This window comes from Triturus cristatus, chromosome 5_1 (genome assembly GCF_964204655.1).
Source record: "Triturus cristatus chromosome 5_1, aTriCri1.1, whole genome shotgun sequence".
NCBI classification, from domain to species: Eukaryota; Metazoa; Chordata; class Amphibia; order Caudata; family Salamandridae; genus Triturus; species Triturus cristatus.
Genome location: NC_140587.1, coordinates 94,162,601 through 94,183,180, shown reverse-complemented (window position 1 = coordinate 94,183,180; position 20,580 = coordinate 94,162,601). Strand labels below are relative to the sequence as shown.

General features: G+C 44.6%; 1 protein-coding gene across 4 annotated transcripts in view; it reads right to left on the bottom strand.

Annotated features, from left to right (window-relative positions):
* The window catches only part of HSF1 (heat shock transcription factor 1), a 490,333-nt gene that overhangs the window by 433,974 nt on the left and 35,779 nt on the right, over nt 1-20,580 (bottom strand). The gene's annotated exons all lie outside the window — the stretch shown is intronic.

Here is a 20,580-nt window from a genome sequence, read left to right as displayed (position 1 = left end):
TTATTTTTAGGTTTCCCATAATCTTATTAAAACTGGTTACACTGATTTTCCATTATGAATATTGTTTGAAGGTAGGATCCTTCTGCATGGTTACCCCCACTTTCTGCCTGGTGCTAAGCTATTTTTGACTAGTCTGACTGGGATACTGCTTATCAGGACCCCAGTCTATCTGCTTATTCACTTAAACTGGTATGTCCAGTACTTGAGTACATTGCCGGTGGATATTGGAGTACCCTAATCAGTCCCTAGTATATGGTACTAAGGTTCCCAGGGCATAGGTATCCCAAAGGTCCCCCATGGGCGGAAGCAGGCATTATGCCACCCATGGGAGACCATTCAAAATGGAACTAAAGGCCTATCATTGCAGCCTGTGTAAGCAGGTGCTGGCACCACTTACTAAAGATATAGGTTTCCTATATCTAGGGTCACTGCACTCAAAACCTATAAGTCACCCCTACAGCAGGCCTTATCAATCCTGAAGGCAGGGTGCTTGGTTTTAAGTGTGAGGGTGCCCCTGCATGAGCAGGACACCCCTACAGCCAACAGAGTATATTCTCCTGGGTTGTAAGTAAAGCAGCCATATACTATATAAAGGGGCACCGCACAATTATGCAATGACCATCTCAAAACTGGTTGCAACGATTCCCATCATGTTTGGTATCAAGCCTGTTCGAATCATACACCCACACCGTAAACGAGTACACATTTTTAGGTCGAGCCTAGAGTTATGGGCGCAAGCGCTGCTCTGAAGAAGATCTGTGGTAGTTCAGTATGGGAGAGAAGCCCTGCCCTTATTTTTCATTGGCTTGTGTGTTTGTCCTTCTTAAATGCTGGCTTCTGATGGTAAAAATGTGTTAGTCCCTCCTTAGTACCACTGTGTAGTCATTTGTAACGTTCCATGGCTAATGGCCCCTTTACTTCAGTTCTTACACAGTACGTGTTATTTTTGACGTTGTACGTACTATTTTCTTTATTGGGTTTGTCCTACTTCGGGCGAGCTGTGCGCGCTTTCACTTTTGATGCAGCTGGGACACTCTCGACTGCTTGTTTCGGAATGGCAGGCACATATTTCTGTGATGAGCTTCTTTTTCTTTTTATAGTCTGGCCGCACCATTCGCATCGACCCTTGGCGAGCTTGCGAGGTGGCACGCATGTCTTTGCTTCTGGTTTTACAAGAGAGGGTTCCTTGCGGTTGTCCCTCGACAGACCATGTCCAGTATAGCTGTTATACCATTGTGTTGAATGCAGAAATCCCCGCAGTAGAGTAGAGGGCCTTAAGGCCAGGAGGTATTTTATTCCTCCGGCTCAGAGTAGAACTCTTCTTTACTCCTGGGTTAAGTGGATATCCATGCAAGTGGATTTTGCTGCTCTGAATAAGGACGTCAGAAGGAGTGTTAGTATTGTGTAATTGTACAATCCATGACCATGTACCTGGCTTGCGGCCTTCACATGTTACGGTTTGCATCAGTTTGTGTGCACATGCCTGCCCAGGTGAAACAGTTCAGAGAGGTAACTTGCAGGCCACCTTCCGTCTACCCAGACCACGCTTTGCAAAGGGTAACGTCTGAGGGTGGAGGGGGTGGAGCAGAGCAAGAGGAATGCATTTAATGCATGCTATGGATGAGGCCCAGAGGGCACAGAAGGCACAGAGGCTTCCCTCCCCCCCTCCTAGGCCTCATCTTCCTTCTTACTCATGAGTGAATGGTACGTCCCATGGGGGGCTTTCTGCTGACTCCTCGCCTAGTTTCTTAGTGAGTTGCGATCTTTTGTCCAGAGTTGGATTTCTTCTCCCAGTGGGATGATTAGCAGCAAGTCGACATCTGGCAGAACAGGCTTGACCAAGTCCATCTTCCCTTGTCCTCGGCTGTATTAAGAACAAAAGTGAGAAAACCAGACTGTGAAATACCACTTGACAGTCGGACTCTCCATCTCCTTAAATGGGCTAACCCTGGGTTAAGAAGGAAATAGAGATCGAGCCGACCCAAGTTGGGATGTTCTGTAGGCTGTTGCTTCTATAGTCTTCCACATTCTTCAGCCCAGTTCTCATATTGATGCATTTAGAATGCATTGATTTTCCGTGCTTTGAGGCCTTTGAGATTCTTGGCTCCGCTATAGACTCTGTTCCTATACTATAATGGCGCCTACCTGGGCCCTGCCCAAACTTAAGCAATGGCAACTTGCCTTGGTCTACCAAAGGAATAGCTATGCAGGCTGCCTGCCAAGAAGACCCTTCTTCCTTAACTGAACTCACCTGCTCGTAGCTTCTTCCGAGTAGCTGGCCTTTTTTTGTTTGTTTACTAAATCGAAGGGTTCGCTAATGGAACTTTGTCTCTATAGCTCCTCCGCCCTGCCGCAGTCATGAGGCGGATGAAAGGACTCTTTTCCTGTCCTCAGTTGTGGGCTAAGTGGAGCCATGCGAGACTACTCCTGCCCAGCTGATAGAAGGCGCTGCATGCATTGTCACTTACAGAGCTTTCAGAAAGAGGCTCATAACATTTCATTCGGGTTTCTCCACATAGTATATACCCCTACTATATTTCAAATTTTGTATCCTATCACAATAATATTGCATTTACCACATCAACCTAGACACTATGTCACAAGGGGAGTATAGGAGGAGGCAAGAGGCAAGATTAGTAAATGTAGAATTGACTTTTGATGTAGTGGATGCAGTATCCTAATGTAGACTTTATTGAAATATACAACCATCCACACTTTACAGAGATTTATGTTGCACTTAAAAGGTGGCGGATCATTCTTGGTTCCAGGACCAATAGTTTGGAACAGTCTAACTTAGAAGTCTTCATGCAACTTCTCCGTAACAGGCTTGAAATCACCAAGCGGTCTTAAAAATTGGAGTTTCTCCTTGGAGCCCCAGAGAAGCGGAAAGGTACAGAATGATAAAAAAATAAATGTTTTTCAAATTGTGTATTGACATCAGCAACATTTCTTACCAACTCATGCCTACCAAATGTCTGGGGAGATGGGCTTCGTTCTGTGATCGGAGACTGAGTATCTTCTAGATGCAGTTGCTCGCTCTATATTACTCAGTTTCAACCATACGTTTTAACTGACGTGTGCTGAACTTGTTTTTGCATCTCTCACGGACTAAGAACTTTTAGTTTTACTAAAATTATATGAATAATATTTTTCCATATACGGGCTTTCAGACAGCCCTCTTCATCCAACGGTCTGTTATTGTATCAGTCAATTTTTTCTCCCATCCACTACAGCATACAACATGCGGCAGTTGGTTAGCCCTCGTCAACCACTGGCTACCGTTAATGTGAATGATGGCATTCTGCCCTTTTGCAAGGAGCACCTCCACTCACAAATAGTGCTCCTGATTGCGAGTGAGTACTAACGCAATGTGTGCGTTTTGAGGCCCCAAAAAATATTTTTGCTTTTTTTTTTTTTTTTTTTAAGGATGCGGATCTGGCAGCTTCCACAGAAATAACATTTTGCAAAAACCATGACAAAACAAGCATTGATAAAGCCGAAAGGATGGTGGTCAACTCCAGACAATTTGGGTTTCCCAATGCTAGTTTGTATGGTCGTTCACAATGTTTGTTTTCTCAGTCCAACAAATCTCGTGGTTCATCCGCACAGAAAAAGATGGTGTTTGAATCACCAGAGATCTTCCCAGAAAAAAAATTTCAGACCTGCTGCTTGAAGAGATCTCAAGGCGTTGAAGAGGCCCTGAAGAAGAGACTTCATTACGATATACTTTCAGAAATATAGGGGGCTTGATTGGTGTCAACAATTGAAGAATTTCAATAAAATATGGTAAATTTGACATAACTTTCACCTGTGCATCTTCACCAATCTTGCCACTGGTCTGTGGTCCTACACAGAGTTGCAACCAGAGTGAGATATGTCACAGGTCAAATAAGTGTGAGATGCTCCGACTTTGGTCGGGGGGGGGGGGACATTTAGATGTATATTGCAGCATATTCAGCCACTATTGGCCAGCCTCATTTAGGGCAATGGGTGTGTTATTCGAGATCAGGTGTAGACAGTTAGGCCAGGGTTGAAAGAAAACCAGGCCTAATGAGTTGGCTGGTTTCAGCATTTAAGTCTCTTTTGGTACAATCCCATTGTTACCTCTTGAGAGGCACTCCGAGAGTGGTTTATTTTTTTTTACTGTTTTGGGGAAGTAGGGCTTGGTCTGGCACCAGGTAGTGAGTTTTAAGTTTTAAAATTTCATTTCTTTAAACCTTAATGGACAGTTTTCTTTCCTTTCACATCCGAGCAGTTGCCTCAAGTGAAAGCATTCATTTATTGGATTGTGATAGTGCTTTATGCTGACCTCCACAATCATATTCCCAGCTAGAATATGAAGTCGACACAACCTGAATCAGCTCTTATTGTTTGGAGTCATCATGACTACTACAGGGTACTTATTTTATTAAACTTATGAAGATAAATAGCCGATGTGTCTCTAGGGCCTTCAAACCTGCCACCGGTAGGTTATACAAAACATTTGCCAGCAGATGCTCAGCAGTGCTTAATTTGAGCCTGTGGTTTCCAGTGCTTGGCAGCGGCACTGAATTGTCAAGACCGGTGCTTAGGACAGTCTGCCACAAGGTAGCGCTGTATGGCTAATTTAAAGGTGACCACAACAACAGGTAATTATTAATTCAATATACATTAAAATGACTATTACCTGCCGCACAGCTTTCAAGGACCGAAATAGTCTGAATTGTGTGATAATTAGTAGTTGTGTTGTTACTATCATTGGCAGCATGGCAGGGGCAATGTGTGGTGCAAGCTGCAGTGGTCTCCTGACGAGATCCCTGGCACTTATTTCTTAACAAATTTAGCACAGCTGCTTAGCCCTTTCAACCATTCTGGCCTGGAGATTCATGCATTTAAGACGCAGCATTGGAGAACAAGCGCTGGCAAAGCCAATAGGCATGGTTTGAATTTTAAGTCCTACTAAATGTATATAAAAATAAGCCTGGAGTGAAAAAATGCTATGTATACATTTATGAGATAAAGACATTTATGTCCTGTGATTCAGTGTAATTTTGATATAGAGAATAATCACACTTGCGATGCAATGTAACCAGTCCATAGGAGGCGGAATGATACACCAAACAGCCAATAGCAAGAGGAAAGAGCAAAACATACTTATTTCGACAGAGCCCAGCCCATGCTATTTATAGTTTAAAGACTTTGCAACAATGGGTCTTCCAGTCAGGTCTGACCTAAAAGGGGGGTTGGCAAATTACTCCTTCAGAGAAAGAGGGGTGAGGTGAATCCTGGAATGTCACACTGATCCTTCACCCTTCCTCTGTTGCCCGTATCGATTGTAAATGGTTTCTGAAAGTTGTTCTGGTGATTTTCCAGATGGCCCAGGGCTTTGTAGATCCAAATATAGTCTAGTTACTTTCAATACAAAAACACAAGTGGTCCGAGAGAGAAGATGGTGTAAATAATGTGTGCTACGATCTGTTGATTTAAGAGCTCCGACGCTTGTTTGATTTCACCGATTCCAGACAACAGTTCTTCCTGCAGCATATGCTTTGACCAACTGAGCTATGTTACCAATTCAACACCCACCCATACTAAAGTGAGGAATGGCGCACCATGCACACTTGACATAAGCCCTCAAATGAAGCAGATGTCTGCATTTGGGTTTAGTGAGCAGAATAAATAGTGCTCCCGATCCTTTTCATAGGCTCTACTCTTGTTGTTATAGGGCATGAAATTACATTGGAGTAAAATCAAGCTGGAAATTGATCGCTGATTGACTATTGTAGTCTATTTTCTGCAAAACCCATTTAAAGGAAGAATTCCATACCTTAATTTAGCATATAGGCGTTTAGCCAGGGGAGGGGTGACAAAGTCCAGAAATGGTGCAAAAGCCATTATGGATTTAAAGTCAAAGAAAGTAAAAGTAAGACTTCCTTGACAAGGACCACCACAATGTTCCCCTAAAGATGAAGCAAATACTTATTTTATGTAAAATTTGAACAACGATATCCCAGCACTCCAAAATTACAGTTGTGATTCGTGTTGGTTACTAACCACAGAGCATAGAACAGAATATTGACAATGAGACTGGCTGCAGAACAGATTAGGTCCTCACAGTAATATTTAGAAAAGGATAATTTAATTATGAATTTTACAAAAGTAAAGAGGAATCGCAATCATGAACACAAGTCAGAGTTCCCTAATACAATAGGTGGGGGGATGCCGCCGCTTGCTTAGGGCCTTTTTCCTTGCCCATGGTGGATCCACACGTCCCACCCCCTGAGTCCGAGGCCGGGCCGAGGCCGGGCCGACACCGCCCCGCCACTGGTCACGCGCCGCGGGCAGTCCCCAGAGATGGCCCCCAGGCAAGCCGCGACACTCGGGCCGCACAACGCTGTCCGCGGCCCCAATCCACAGGACCAGTCCAGCCGCTACTGCCCCATTCATGGCCTACAGCCCGATCCCTCCCGGGATGCAGAGATCTCAGGGCGCCCCCATCCAGCCCCGACGCGACTCCATGGGCGACCTCGCCGGGCAGGAATAAGGAGGGGCAGTGGGCAGGGGGGCCCCCCCGGCAGGCGGCACCAACAATCCAGTGTCACCTCCCTGTCAGATCGCCGCCTCAGGCGCCAGGGCGCGACACTGTTCTTGTGTGGGGGCTCACCACAGGCTCCGGGGGGGGGGGTCGAGCCTCCACGAGGGCACCCTGCCAGCAGCCAATCCACCAAGCGTGTAGGGCAGTAGGGCAAGGGGGGCAGAAGGAAGCAGTCCCCTGTAGTACGCACCGGTCCATAGGCCAAAGTTGAACAATGCGGTGGATGGCGGCAATCACGTAGTCGGGCCCGGTCCCACGAGCACCCAGCACCCGGGCCGATCCGCCCGGCGATCAGGGCCCCGCGGCCGGGGGGGTCCGGGGAGGCGTCCGGGATCTGTCGCCCCTCCCGCAGTGCTCCGCAGGCCGAGGTTTTCCCCCGCGGGTCTCTCCCGCCTCCACACAGCTGTCAACAGATAGCGGCCTGCGCCCCTCGTGTGGCGCCGCGGGCGCTCGTAGCGAGCGCCGCCGGTCGAGGAACCGGCCGAGTGCACGTCCCTGCAGCGGTGCCGCTTCCAGACGGCAGAACACAGTCCCTGAGGCACCAAAGCGTCCCAAAGTTGCAGCGGGAGTGGGGCAGCGGCTCCTCCGCAAGTATCAGGAAGTGGAGCGCGCCCAGGCCATCAGCAACGGAGTAAGAGCGGATGCGAGGGGTCAGGCATCACGGAGCTCTACCTCGGCGCGGCCATCTTGGCTAGCGCCACCTAGCGCTCTGTTTCCTCTCTATCTTACCTTGTCCAGGGCTTATTATTTTGGCCTGTTCTGCCTAGATGGGTTCATCTACCTCAATCTGACCCTGTTCAGGATTAGTGATGTCTGGTTTTTCTTCTGTATCCTGAACTTGGGTTTCTATGCCTATCTTGTCCTGTTCAGGTCTTTTTACCTTGTTACCTTCTTCTGCCTGAACGTTTATCTAAGTCCTATCTGTTCCTCCTCAGACTCTGGAATAGTGCTTTGATTTTCTTCTGTCTGAGTATATTGTTCTCTCCTTAGCTGTTCCTGCTCAGGCTCCCTAATAGTGGTTTCCCTACTTTCCTGAGCGACTTCTTCTACACCTGTCTGGTCCTCACTCTTTTCATGTCTATCTAACTGTGTTTGACTTCTGGTTCTTATAAGTACTTCAGGTATGTCCACCGCTGGGACCCAGTCGTCCTGATAGGTGCTCGGTTGATCTTGGACAGCTACTTCAGGATCTTCTATAGGAAGTTCTTCAGCTGCACAACCTTCAGCAACATCAACTTTTCGTTTCAACTGAAACTCTTCTTCTTCAGGAGCTTGTACCCTTTTGGTATGGCTTGCATGAATCCAATTAGGCAATCCTGCACACTGTACAGCTGTTGAGGTAGTTAAAATGACGTGATGCGGTCTATCCCACCTTGGTGCCAGGCACGATTCTCGAGTGTGATTCTTCACAACTACCCGGTCACCGGGATTCAAGTCATGCGAGTAGCTCAGCTGTCTGTTGAAAGCGTCTTCCCCAAGCTGATGAGAGAGAGAACGCACTCTATCAGGCAACTCTTTGCAATACTCCAAAACCAAGTCATCCGTTATATTCAACAGCTTGTGTCCTGGTACCCATGCTTGGCTCATTGCTCTTCCCATGAGTATTTCATGGGTCCAGTGTTTCTGCCTGGAATACTTCTGAGTCCCATCAGAACAAGAGGCAAAGCATTAGCCATTCCAGTGGGGTGGATGGACATACCTTTCCGAGTCTTGCCTTTATTGTGTCATTCAATTGTTCTACCACACCAGAAGCCTCTGGACGGTAAGCGCAGTGCAATTTCTGTTTGACTTTAAATGCTTCACAGATTAGTCGAATTATTTCATTATTAAAATGAGACCCTCTATCCGAGTCAATTGTTACTGGAAAACCAAATCTGGGAATGAGTTCTCTTAATAAGTTTGGCCACTGTCAAGCGGGCATTTCTTCGGGTCGGGTATGCCTCCACCCACTTTGAAAATAAACTATGACCAGCACATATTTCAACCCTCAACAACCAGGTAGTTGAATGAAGTCTCACAAAAGGACCTTCTGCCTTTCCAATCTTTCCCATACAGACCAGTTTTCCTGCCCAGGTTCATTTGTTGACACATTAAACATCTCTGGCAAAGGCTCTCTGCTACATTCCTGAGCTTTGCGTTAAACCAATCTTGTCTAAAGAGTTGAATCATTGCATCCCTCCCCACATGTGTGTCTCCATGGTACATTCTAGCCATTGGTCAAGCATACTGTCTGGCATGACTGGTCTGCCATCATAACAAACCCACACACCGTCTTCTGCCCTTCTTTGACATCCTATTTTCACCCACTCTTTCTCTCATGTCTACTGCATTCTGTAGGTATTTCACCTCCTCTCAGGTTCCCACTCTTGCAAGTAGCATAAGTTGGCAGCTGATTCCACAAGTTTCGATTTCCTTGTTTAAGGCAATGTTATGCCTTGCACAGTGTTGGGTAACATGGTCAGCGAATCTGTTACCGGCTGTCACGTAGTCATTTCCTGTTTGGTGAGCAGCACACTTGACCACGGCCACTTCTGGTAATTGAATTGCCTCTAGCAATTCTTTTCACAAAAATTCCATTTTTAATAGGAGTCCCTGAAGAAGTCAGGTAATCCCTCTGCATCCACAGTTGGCCAAAATCGTGCACAACCCCATAACCATATTGACTGTCAGTAAATATGTTTACTCTCCAATGTTTCCCAATTTGCATGCCTTAAGGCGATCAATTCAAAAACTTGTGCAGATTTTACTTCTGGTAAATAGGATGCTTCGACTATTCCAGTTAATGTACATACAGCATAAGCAGCACTCAATCTTCCCTCTTCGTGTCTCATGCATGAGCCATCTACAAACGGCTCATGTTCTGCGTTTTTCAAAGCTTCTTTTTGTATGTCAGGTCGTGGTTTGGTACTCAGCTCAGTCACATCAAGACATTCATGCTCAACCTCATCCCTCACTTCTTCATGATAAGGATCAGGTTGTAAAGTGGCTGGATTTAGAATGGTGCACCTCACTATTGTCACATTTTCAGCTTCCAATATTATTCTTTCATATTTTGTCAGCCTACTGAGAGCTAGGTACTGTGTTCGGGTCCTTGTCTGTAAAATCACCACTGCATGAGGAACATGCACCTTGACAGGGTGTCCCATCACATTTGACTCACTCTGTTCTATGCTTACGCAAGTTGTAGCCACACCTTTCAGGCAACCTGGTAATGCGCAGGCCACAGGATCCAAGGTAGCAGAAAAATAGGCTACTGCCCATCTCATTAATCCATGTCTCTGTGTTAGAACTGAAAGTGCACAATTACCCCGCTCATAGCAGAATAATGCAAATTCTTTTGAATAGTCTGGCATGCCCAAAATAGGTGCTTCACACAGACATTCGGGCAATTTCCTAAACGATTTTATACTTTCATCATCCCATTCGATAGGATCCTTTTCTCTTTTCCTGGTCATTTGTATCAAAGGTTTTGCTAGTAAAGCAATTTCTACAATACCCTACAACTCCCAGGAACATTCTTACTTCTTTTTGGGTTCGTGGCAACTTAATTTGTCTTATTATTCTGATAATTTCAGAGGTCACCCTTCTAACTCCTCTTTCTATTTGATGTCCCAGGTATTTAACTGAATTTTTACAAAACTGAAGTTTCTCAGGGGACACTTTATGTCCACCCTTTGCCAAATGATTTAACAATGCAATTGAATCAGTAACGCAGTCCTCTCGTGTGTTTGACGCCACCAATAGGTCGTCAATATACTGCACCAGGACTGACTCTCTGGGCAATACAAGAGATTCAAGGCTTCCTTTGAGAATCTGATTAAAGATTGAAGGGCTTTCTGTGTACCCTTGAGGCACACGATTCCAAACCTAAACATGCTGTTCAAATGTAAACGAAAATAAGAATTTGCTATCTGGATGCAGTGGAATGGAAAAGAATGCATGACAAACGATCACTGTAAACCATCCTGCTTTCCATGGTATTTGATAAAGAATCACAGCTGGATTAGGCACTACTGGGCGGCATGGTACAACAATTTTGTTAATTTTTCTTACGTCTTGAACTACCCTGTATTTTCCATTAGGTTTCTTAATGCAAATTATAGGGGAGTTACATGGGCTACTCATTTCCTTCAGAATGCCTTGTTCGACCAATCGCTCTATTTCTGCTGCAACACCTGCCTTTACTTCTGGACTCATTTTGTATTGTCGGGTGTTCGGGTAAACAGCATCTTTTTTCACAGTCACTTTTACGGTCCCTACATTTGCCATTGATCCTATTTCTTTTCCAGTAAAATCCCATATTTCTGCATTTACTGTCAGTTTGACTTCTGTAGGTAATTCATTTTGGGTCATCATCGAATATAATTAATTTACTTTGGTTCCCTGTTTAGCTAACATGAACTTGTAAACTCCATCTTCATCTGGGGTTTGTATTGCAACACCATCCGGTGTGCAAAATACAGTGCAATTCATTTTGCACAGCAGGTCTCTTCCAAGCAAATTTACAGGGTTGAATCGCAGACCACGAACTTATGCATTTCTTTAAATTTGCCAATTCGCACCTCCATGGGTTCTGTGATTGGAGTGCTAATCCGTTTAGTTGAAACACCTACAACTTGTATCTCTTCGCCTGAGAGGGGCAGGTTGGAATGTCTGCTGTTCTCAGTATCTAACAAGAAGGTGATATCATTTCCCTTTACTTTACCCTCTATGTAAGGTCCTGACTGATCTACCGGTAGGGATGCGACAAGTACGCACTCCCCTTCCTCCCCATCGGGCACCGTCATTCTTGATCATAATCAATCAGTGGGCTCTGCAAAAGAAACTGAGATGTTACAAAAATGTTCTTACCACTTACTTCTGAAAATCCGGATTCCACACAGTACTTGGCTTGACTCACAAAATTTAATTTAGGGACAGGTGGCAATTGACTCTGAAGATCTATACCCTGTTGCTGATGACTTATTAACACCTCATGCTGCGTCTGTTAAATCAAATTTTGATTTGGGGCATTATTAACTTGTATGGCTTTACACTCGTTCTTCCTGTGTCCCAACTTCCCGCTCCCGTGACAAGGGAACTTTTTCTTTGCCTCTTCCCTATTTAATCTTCCCCATGGCTTTCCCCCGTTATTGTCACTTTGACCTTCTGCTCTTCCCTGATTTTCTGATTGTTTACTTAATTGAAGTTCTTGCTGTTCAGCCAATTTTACTTGAGCCCACATCCCTTTTTCTTCTAAAGCTTTTCTTTTGCTATCAAATCCGTCCCCACAATATTTCGCATATTTTAAAATGTTGTCGATGGGCTTTGACTGCCAGCACAGCATGTGCTGCTTAATCATTTGAGATATATCCAATCTCAGCCCAGACATAAATTGATACACAAAATGAGTCCTGTCTTTATTTTCTATACTTTCAAACCCACTATACTGTTTGAACACCTGTAAAAGACGTTCATAGTAGGCATGTACAGACTCATCCTTTTCTTGAGTTCTGTCTATCTTTACCCAATCAGTTTCTTTCGGGGGAATTTTATTCTTCAAAAAGGTGATTACCTGATGATACTTTTTCATTACATCCTCTGACGGAGCTCCTGTTTTTGAGTCTCTTGGATATTCCTCACTAGGCCAATCCACGGTAATCTTACATTCTGTCCACAAATCTGCAGGTACTACTATGTCAAATAGACCATCCAGATCCTTCAATAAAACTTTTGAAACTTTCGCAAACCTCTCAACCTGTCTGTACCATTCCACTGATTTCTCTCTCAATTTTGGGAAATCATTCATAAAAGACAAAATATCCTGTCTAGCCCATGGCACATGTACGTACCCCCCTCCGGGTACTTCTCTCATCGCATACAACCTCTCAGCTTTTTCTGTTTCTCTCATAACATATTCAGATGTCGTTCGATTTACCTGTGCTTCTTCCTTTTTCTTTGACCATCTAACGCTCCATCTTTCAAGATCTCCCCATTTTTGTAACAGAAATAACAACGCTCTGATCTGCAACTTCCTTCCTGACACATTCATGTTTTCCAAATCCTTATCAGAGAATACTGCTCTATATGGTTTCTGGAACACCTTTGATTTCCCTATGTCCATTCAATTTCCTATGCTAGATTTGTCAGCTTTTCATGAAATGCCTCTGTATTCCGTGTAATGCTTCTACAAATAAACAGTAATTCTTCCTCACTGTATGTGTTTAGCCTGTCTAAAAACACATTTCCAGCAACCATCTCTTCCAATTCTACAATTAAAAATGTTTAATATTTTTTGCTGTGACTTTGGTTTCTCTATTTCTTGAGACCATATCTCTATATCTTCTGGTGTTACTATGGTGGCACTTCTAGTTCCTTTTGATGTTTCTAGTCTAACTTCCTTTGAACAACTGGGCAAATTTATTTTCGGGGTTTCCATCATCGGCTCTCTTATGGGCAAATCCATCAATGATATTATTGATTCACATTCACTTGCTTGATCTATTATCTTTTTTTTCTAGGTTCTATGCTTGGGGTAGGCATTACAGGAACTTTAGGACAGTTTGACAAAACCTATTGTCACTGGTTTTGTCAAGGCTTCAGGATGTGCTTTTATCTGAGCTATTTTCTGAATCAATTTGTCTGTTTTTATTTATTGCTTCCCTTTCCTTTTCTTGAAGTACCCTACCTGTGGTGTTATGAACTATCTGCGGAACCAAAGGTGTTCCTAACATTGGAGCACTAGGGGTCATTCTATTGAATCCGTCATTGTAAGGTGGAGGACTTTTCATCAGTATGTCCTCTAAATACCCTTCCTCTGTTTCTCCGCTATCCATCATGGTTAAGTGCTTGGTTTTCTCTGTACATTTACCTCCCATCGGCTCTTCTGATGTTAACACAGGATATAATCCTTCTGCCACCATAGCCTGTCTCCATTGTTTCATTTGACTATCTCTAGTCTCTTGGGGAAATTTCAGGTAATATTTGCTTAAATGTCTGTTACTTCGCGGCCTGTCACGTTCAAAAGCTTCCATTTCCCATTCTTCTAAAGCCTCATATTGAGTCAATCTAGGTCTGGGTTCTAACTCATTCATTCGTGTTCTCAAATTATACAATATTCTTCCATTAAAGCTTCCGTTCTCAGGAAATGCTAATATTCCATCAACTTTTGTGTATTCTATCCAATTTTCTAACCATACACAGGTATGATAGCCTCTCTCCACCATCATGTATGATGCAGGCGTATTTGGAGGAGGAATGAGAATCCCCCGTCTACTCTTAATGGGTTTGTCCTTTTTGAAATAATTCTTAACCTTCTGTATAAATGTCATTTTTCTTTTTTCTCAGTTCATTGCGTGCTTGTGCTTATTAAGGTACTGTTCGTAAGCAAACCCTACAAATCTTCTATCTGGTCGAGTCCCTGTTAAAGTTGGATCGTACATGCAATCTCCTCTATGTATTATTATTCTATGAATCTCTATTTTGATGACCAATCAAACACTTGCTTTAATTCTGATAATTCTCCAATAACAGCACGTTTTCTATTCTGAGGACCAATCAACCTTTACTCTGCTCGCTCGCTCAGCCAATGCTTGCGTGGCTTTTCAGTGACGTCAGTATCACTCCTTACAACTGTCCCCCCTTAACAATTTCGCATTGACTGTATGCCCGCTGTTACAACCTATCCCAGCGCGGCTCCCAGTGACGTCAGTGCAGCACCCACAACTGATCCCTCCTTTACAAGGTAATGTGAAAACTCGTTTTCTCATAATTCTTCATACAAATTGTATTAATTAACAACATATAAACATTCACTATTCTGTCTGACCCACTAATTCAAAGAACAGTAAGATTTTTCACTACGAGTAAAACTCTTCTGCTTACTCTTCACACACTGCGAGTAAAACTCTTCCGCTTACTCTTCACACAGGCATCAAAGCACCTGCTACCCCTTCAGTATTACCCTTTCTAGGTGATATATTACCAAACTTTCACCAGTAAACTCCTCGCAATCAATTATTCTCGCTAACGCACTAGAAAATTTTCCCTAACTTGGTGCTTCCAGTCCTGCGTAACTTTCAGCACTTTCACGATCCAGACCAATAACCTCACTGCAGTGTGGCTTCCATTTACCACCCACTTACTCAATATTCCCGGGAATTTCCAGTCAACGTAAAACAATACATTACAGTTTTTTGTTAAAACCTAAATCAATAATTCACAATTTCAAATACACTCCTCACCTAACTAACTATACTAACCTCTGCTACCAAGTAAAACTGATGCAGCGGAGTTTACCTGCTCTACACATTCATACACAAAACACTCATTTGGGCCCATATACATTCATACACTTAATGAGCTAATAAATATCCAATGGTCATCAATTTTGTTTACGCTATGAAACCTTTACAGTAGTATTCTTACCATTCTTGTCTCCTGAGTAAATGCACTGTCGTATAGATCTAGTAGTAGATTAGAATAGGGAGGAAATACAATAAATGGGGTTAACTTTATTTAAAAGAACCACAGACACTGAAGAAGTTTTAAAAGTTTATCTAAATTAATGTTTTTTTGTGAGTCAAATCAAATACACATGAATAGACCAGAGATCTCCATCAGGTAAACAGTACAGTTCGCTTATAATCAGTTTGCACTACGGAGCATTTACTCTACAGATATATTTACGTAGAATGGTGTGAGCACCCCAACATCAGAGTGTCCAAGATTCAGGATCAGCTCAGGACAGGGAAGGTGACCTCTTCTAGTGCAACGCCAGCGTTACAACCCTCTCTGGTGCTACTCTCTCCGTCTCGGGCACGTCCGGACCCTTCCCTAGATGTGCCTCCTCGGTTGTTACGCAAATTTTCCCTAGTGTCGGATTCTTCAGTCAGATTGCAGTAAAATCGGGCAGCATCTCAGCATAGCATGAGCATCTCCGCATCAAGTGTGTCTTAACTATCTATAACTTACCTCTGTTATACCAAATTCAAATGTATGATCCACCCCCAAATGTTTCAATTCCATGTTCACCCGCAATTTGACTGGGCCTAGCAGTGGCGTGAGGACATCACAAGCAGTGGAGTGAGGACATCACACCATACCAAGTGCAATATTTTTCTTTAGGCTATTGTCTAATTCTCCTCCCCTTAATTTTAATGCCCACAAGTGTTATTCCCACAAGCATTTCATATTCTGATCGATAAATTTATGGTAGAATGTTTCTTTGGCTTCCTCTCGTAGGGTTCAGAAAGTTGAGTTCCCATGTCCTTGCTAGGCTTAGGGTTTGGCAGTTGTCCCATGACTTCATGGACTTGAGAGCAGAGATGTAAGACGCATGCGTGGTTGCCACAAAGGATGAGGACATCAGTCACCCTCCAAGGCCCAAATGGGGACTATTAATAAAGTCAAAGAAGCACGTTAGAATACAAACTTAAATGAATTCACTGTATACCACTTACATCTACTCCCATTTACTTAATAAATATTTTGCATTAATAGCTTAGTAGTACGTGCATCAGTTAGTTTCAGCTCAGCATGTGCGTTCATGTTTTATTTTAAAGCGGCCATTTTTTAAGCTACTGCACAGCTGCAAAGTTTCCCCCCCAAGCGTCAGAAGACCGTCGCACCACGTGATGTGATAGACGCATGCGCAGAAGAGTTCCCGTGTTTTTAAGCGGCCATTTTAGAACACTCAGGTTACTTATTAAGACCGCACATAGAAAAGCTTCCCCTAGCTAGGATTATGTAAAATGTTGTGCACTGTTAGTACTCATGGACAGGTTGGTTACAGTATTACATATTATTCGAGAGGATTGCATTCGAGCAAGTTTTTTTTAGGTGTGAAACCTTGCTCCATCACCAGGGCCCCCTTCATACCACCCTGACAGCATGAGTTGTGATGAAATGCAGACAATTCATTTGCCAAATTTGTCACCCCATGCTATTACTTGGTGTAACTACTTCAGCATATTAATTGCTTGCATCTCAGATGTGAAATGCAGGTAATTATTATCCTGTTGATACCATGGACCAGGCAAGAGGCGCCTCGGAACAAAGCAAACCAGGGGGGCCATGGCCATCTTCCCACTACCCCATTAACTCTGCCCCTATGCTTAAGGATGTGGTGCAGAGACACGGTTTGTGGCTCTGATTTTGCAGTTCAAAGTTACTTCTCTTTGGATTGGAATGTTAGTTGGATAATGGGACAAAGTGTTTTTCAGTGGTAAGCTCATCGAGGAGGTCTCCTACCCTCCCCCATGGTTGTCCTCCATGTCTGGAGGCAGCAACAGCCATCTTTTTTTGATTGAGGTGTGGTTGGAAATGAGCAACCCCTCCCAAAAATGTAATTTTGATGTAATTGTCTATGGTAAAATGCTTCCAGACTGTATACTAGGAATGGATGTTGGTTAGCTTTCTTGAAGGCATGGGAGTTTTGTAATTTATGTTCCAAGAAACCCCAAAGGAGAAGAACAAATGTTACTTACCTGTAAACTGTGGTTCTCCAGTATTGGTGTCTTTCATAGATTCACATGCTTGAATATTCCCCGTCGTCGAAGTGGGAGTCCCACGGTATATATAAAAAGCAATAAGTATCATGTATATATACGTATACACATACCTAACCACATAAGAGTATATACATACCCAAATAAACATCTATATATAGTTCAAATAACATATCAAGTTAAAAATACCATAGGATAGCATTGAGACATAGGAAAGCATTGAGAAAAAGAATCACTTTGCTAACATATCACTGTCACTTTATAGTCCAAACTCCAGCCAATCAGGCGCTAGCACCCTCTAGAACCTTCTCCTCAGAGGCTCAGGCCCTCAGATTTTCGAGCACGAGAGTGACCATAGAGCCGAAAGAGGAGAAGAGAGCCTCTGAGGGGAGGAGGGTGGGTCGCATGTGAATCTATGAAAGACACCAATACTGGAGAACCACAGTTTACAGGTAAGTAACATTTGTTCTTCTCCAGTATTTGGGGTGTCTTTCATAGATTCACATGCTTGAATAGAATAGTAAGCAGTAAACAGTATTCGGCTGACCAAGCCGTATTGATATTGCATGTAATACAAACAATGTATTTAAAACGCAATAATAATAATAATAATACCCCAGGAGGAGGGAAGTAGCAGAGGCTCACCTTATTTTAAACAGATTTCGTAGAACTGCCTGTCCCACAGCCGTGTCTGCTTCGTTAATGGATTCCAGACAGTAGTGCTTCGTAAACGTGTGCCTGCTGGACCACGTAGCTGCCCGGCATATTTGATGGATGGGCACACCAGCGAACAGGGCAGTGGAAGATGACATAGCCCTCGTTGAATGGGCTCTCACTCCCGAAGACAGAGGCTTACCAGCCTTTTGATGGCAAAAAGAGATTGCTGATGAAACCCAACGGGCAATAGTAGGTTTGGTGACAGACTGTCCTTTGCAAGCACGACCGTAGGCCACAAACAACTGGTCAGATTTGCGAAAGGATTGAGTCCTGCTAATGTAGAATTTTAGACATCTCTTCAAGTCCAGAGAGTGTAAGCTTTGCTTCGCCGGGGTTTGTGGATGCGGGAAAAAAGTCTTTAAGAGCACTGGTTCGTTAAGATGGAAATCGGATGGCACTTTAGGTATAAAAACCGGATTAGTGCGGAGGATGACACAATCCGATCTGAATTGAAGGAACGGAGGCTTTATTGTAAAAGCGTGAATGTCACTGACTCTGCGGGAAGAGGTCAGAGCAAGGAGGAGGGCCACTTTCCAAGTTAAAAATTTGACATCCGCTGAGTGGATAGGTTCGAAGGGCGCCTTCATAAGCTGAGCCAGCACGATGTTCAGGCGCCACGTGGGTGGAGGACGCCGAATGGGCGGGAACATGCGGAAGAGACCCTTGAAAAATTGTTGTATGACTCTGGATGAATAGAGAGAGGACGAGCCATCTTGTCGGTAGCGAGATATTGCCGCTAGAAATACCTTTAAGGTAGAGTGTGATAATCCAGACTGCGCTAGTTGTAGGAAGAACGGCAGAATGTGTTCTGGAGGAGCGTGCACAGGATGAATGTGGGCGGAAGCACACCAATGACAAAATCGCTTCCATTTGAGCTTATACGTTTTCACTGTGGATGGAGCTCTTGCCTTAGCTAACACCTCCCTGCAGGCTGGAGGAATGTTCAAATGAGCAAATTCAAGGTGCTCAGGTTCCAAGCCGACAAGCTGAGAGATCTGGGATTCGGATGGCATATCCGACCATCGTTCATTGTGAGCAGATCCGGCTTCAGGTGGAGAAGGATGGGCTCGCGTTGGGATAGGAGAAGCAACTCCGAAAACCATGCCTGCCGAGGCCACCGTGGAGCTATTAGAAGTACATGGCACGGTTGTTGTCTCATCTTCCGCAGCACTCGCGGAATCAACGGAATCGGCGGAAAAGCGTACGCAAATATCCCGTACCAATTGATCGAAAGGGCATTTCCGCACGACCCTTCGTGGGGAAACCAGCTTGCGTAGGACTGGCATTTTGCATTCTGCGGGGTTGCGAAGAGGTCGATTGTCGGGTGACCCCAAAGGTCGAAGACGAATTCCAGCGTCGGTTGATGTAACTCCCACTCGTGGGTTGATGATGCTGACCGACTGAGTGCATCCGCCAGAGTATTGGAAATGCCGGGCAGATGAATTGCTTGTATCGTCATCTGATGGAGTATGGCCCAACTCCAAATCCTCTGCGCCAGACGGGAGAGCAGTGGAGATCTCGTCCCGCCCTGTTTGTTCAGGTAGTGCATGCACGTGGTGTTGTCCGTCTGAATGAGGACTGACTTCCCTTGGAACTGCAGGCGGAAGGATTTCAACGCCAAGAAAATGGCCATCAGTTCCAGTCTGTTGATGTGCCAGCAACGCTGAGCCGCTGACCATAGGCCCTTGACGGATAGATCTTGAAAATGTGCGCCCCAACCCTCCATGGATGCGTCCGTGGTAAGGACGAGTTCTGGGGTTGACGACAGAAAGGATGTTCCTGCTGCGATGTTGGCAGGACAAGTCCACCAATGCAGCGCTTGAGCCATGCGGGGTGACACCACGACCTGATCGTTGAAGGAACCGGAAACCTGGCGCCACTGCTTGTCTAACTCCTCTTGGATGATGCGACTTTTTAGTCTGCAGAGAGGGATCAAAGCGATGCAGGAGGACGCCATTCCCAGAAAGGATTTTAATATGCGGACTGAAACTGACTGCTTTGCTGCGATGGAGCTCGCAAGCTGTTGAATCCGTTCCTGACGTTCTGCTGAAGCGTAGGCCATGGTTGTGCTCGTATTGATACAAGCGCCGAGAAAAGTCTTGCACGTAGTCGGCGTGAGTTGAGATTTTTGCACATTGATCGACAACCCCAGGGACTGAAACAGATCGAGACAGCGCTGGGTATCGAGGGCCGCCTGGTGAGAGGATTGAGCTTTGATGAGGCAATCGTCCAGGTAGGGGTATATCTGAATACCCTCTTGTCGTAAGTGAGCCACCACCGGGGCTAGGAATTTTGTAAAGACCCGCGGGGCTGAGCAGAGTCCGAAGGGTAGGACTTTGAATTGGTAGTCCCTGTGGCCCACTCGAAACCGTAGGTATTTCCTGTGACGTGGTAGAATGGGCACATGGAAATATGCGTCCTGCAGATCGATCGTTGTCATGTAATCCTCCTGAGAAAAGAATTGGAGGATGTCCTTCAATGTGAGCATCCGAAAGGACTGAGTCTTGAGAAATTTGTTGAGCAATCTGAGATCGAGGATCGGACGCCATTCCCCTGATTTCTTTAGTATGAGGAAAAAACGGGAATAGAATCCCAACCCTCTTTGATATTTCGGAACCACTTCGATGGCACCCTTGTTTAACATTATTTGGATTTGTTTGAAAAGTTCTCTGAGATGGGCGGGTGGTGGCCCGGATGGCGGTGTGCGTGGAGGAACCTTCACAAACTCTAGGGCGTGGCCCCTTGAAATTATATCCAGGACCCAGCGGTCCGAAGTGATTAAGGACCAGGTTGAAAAGAACT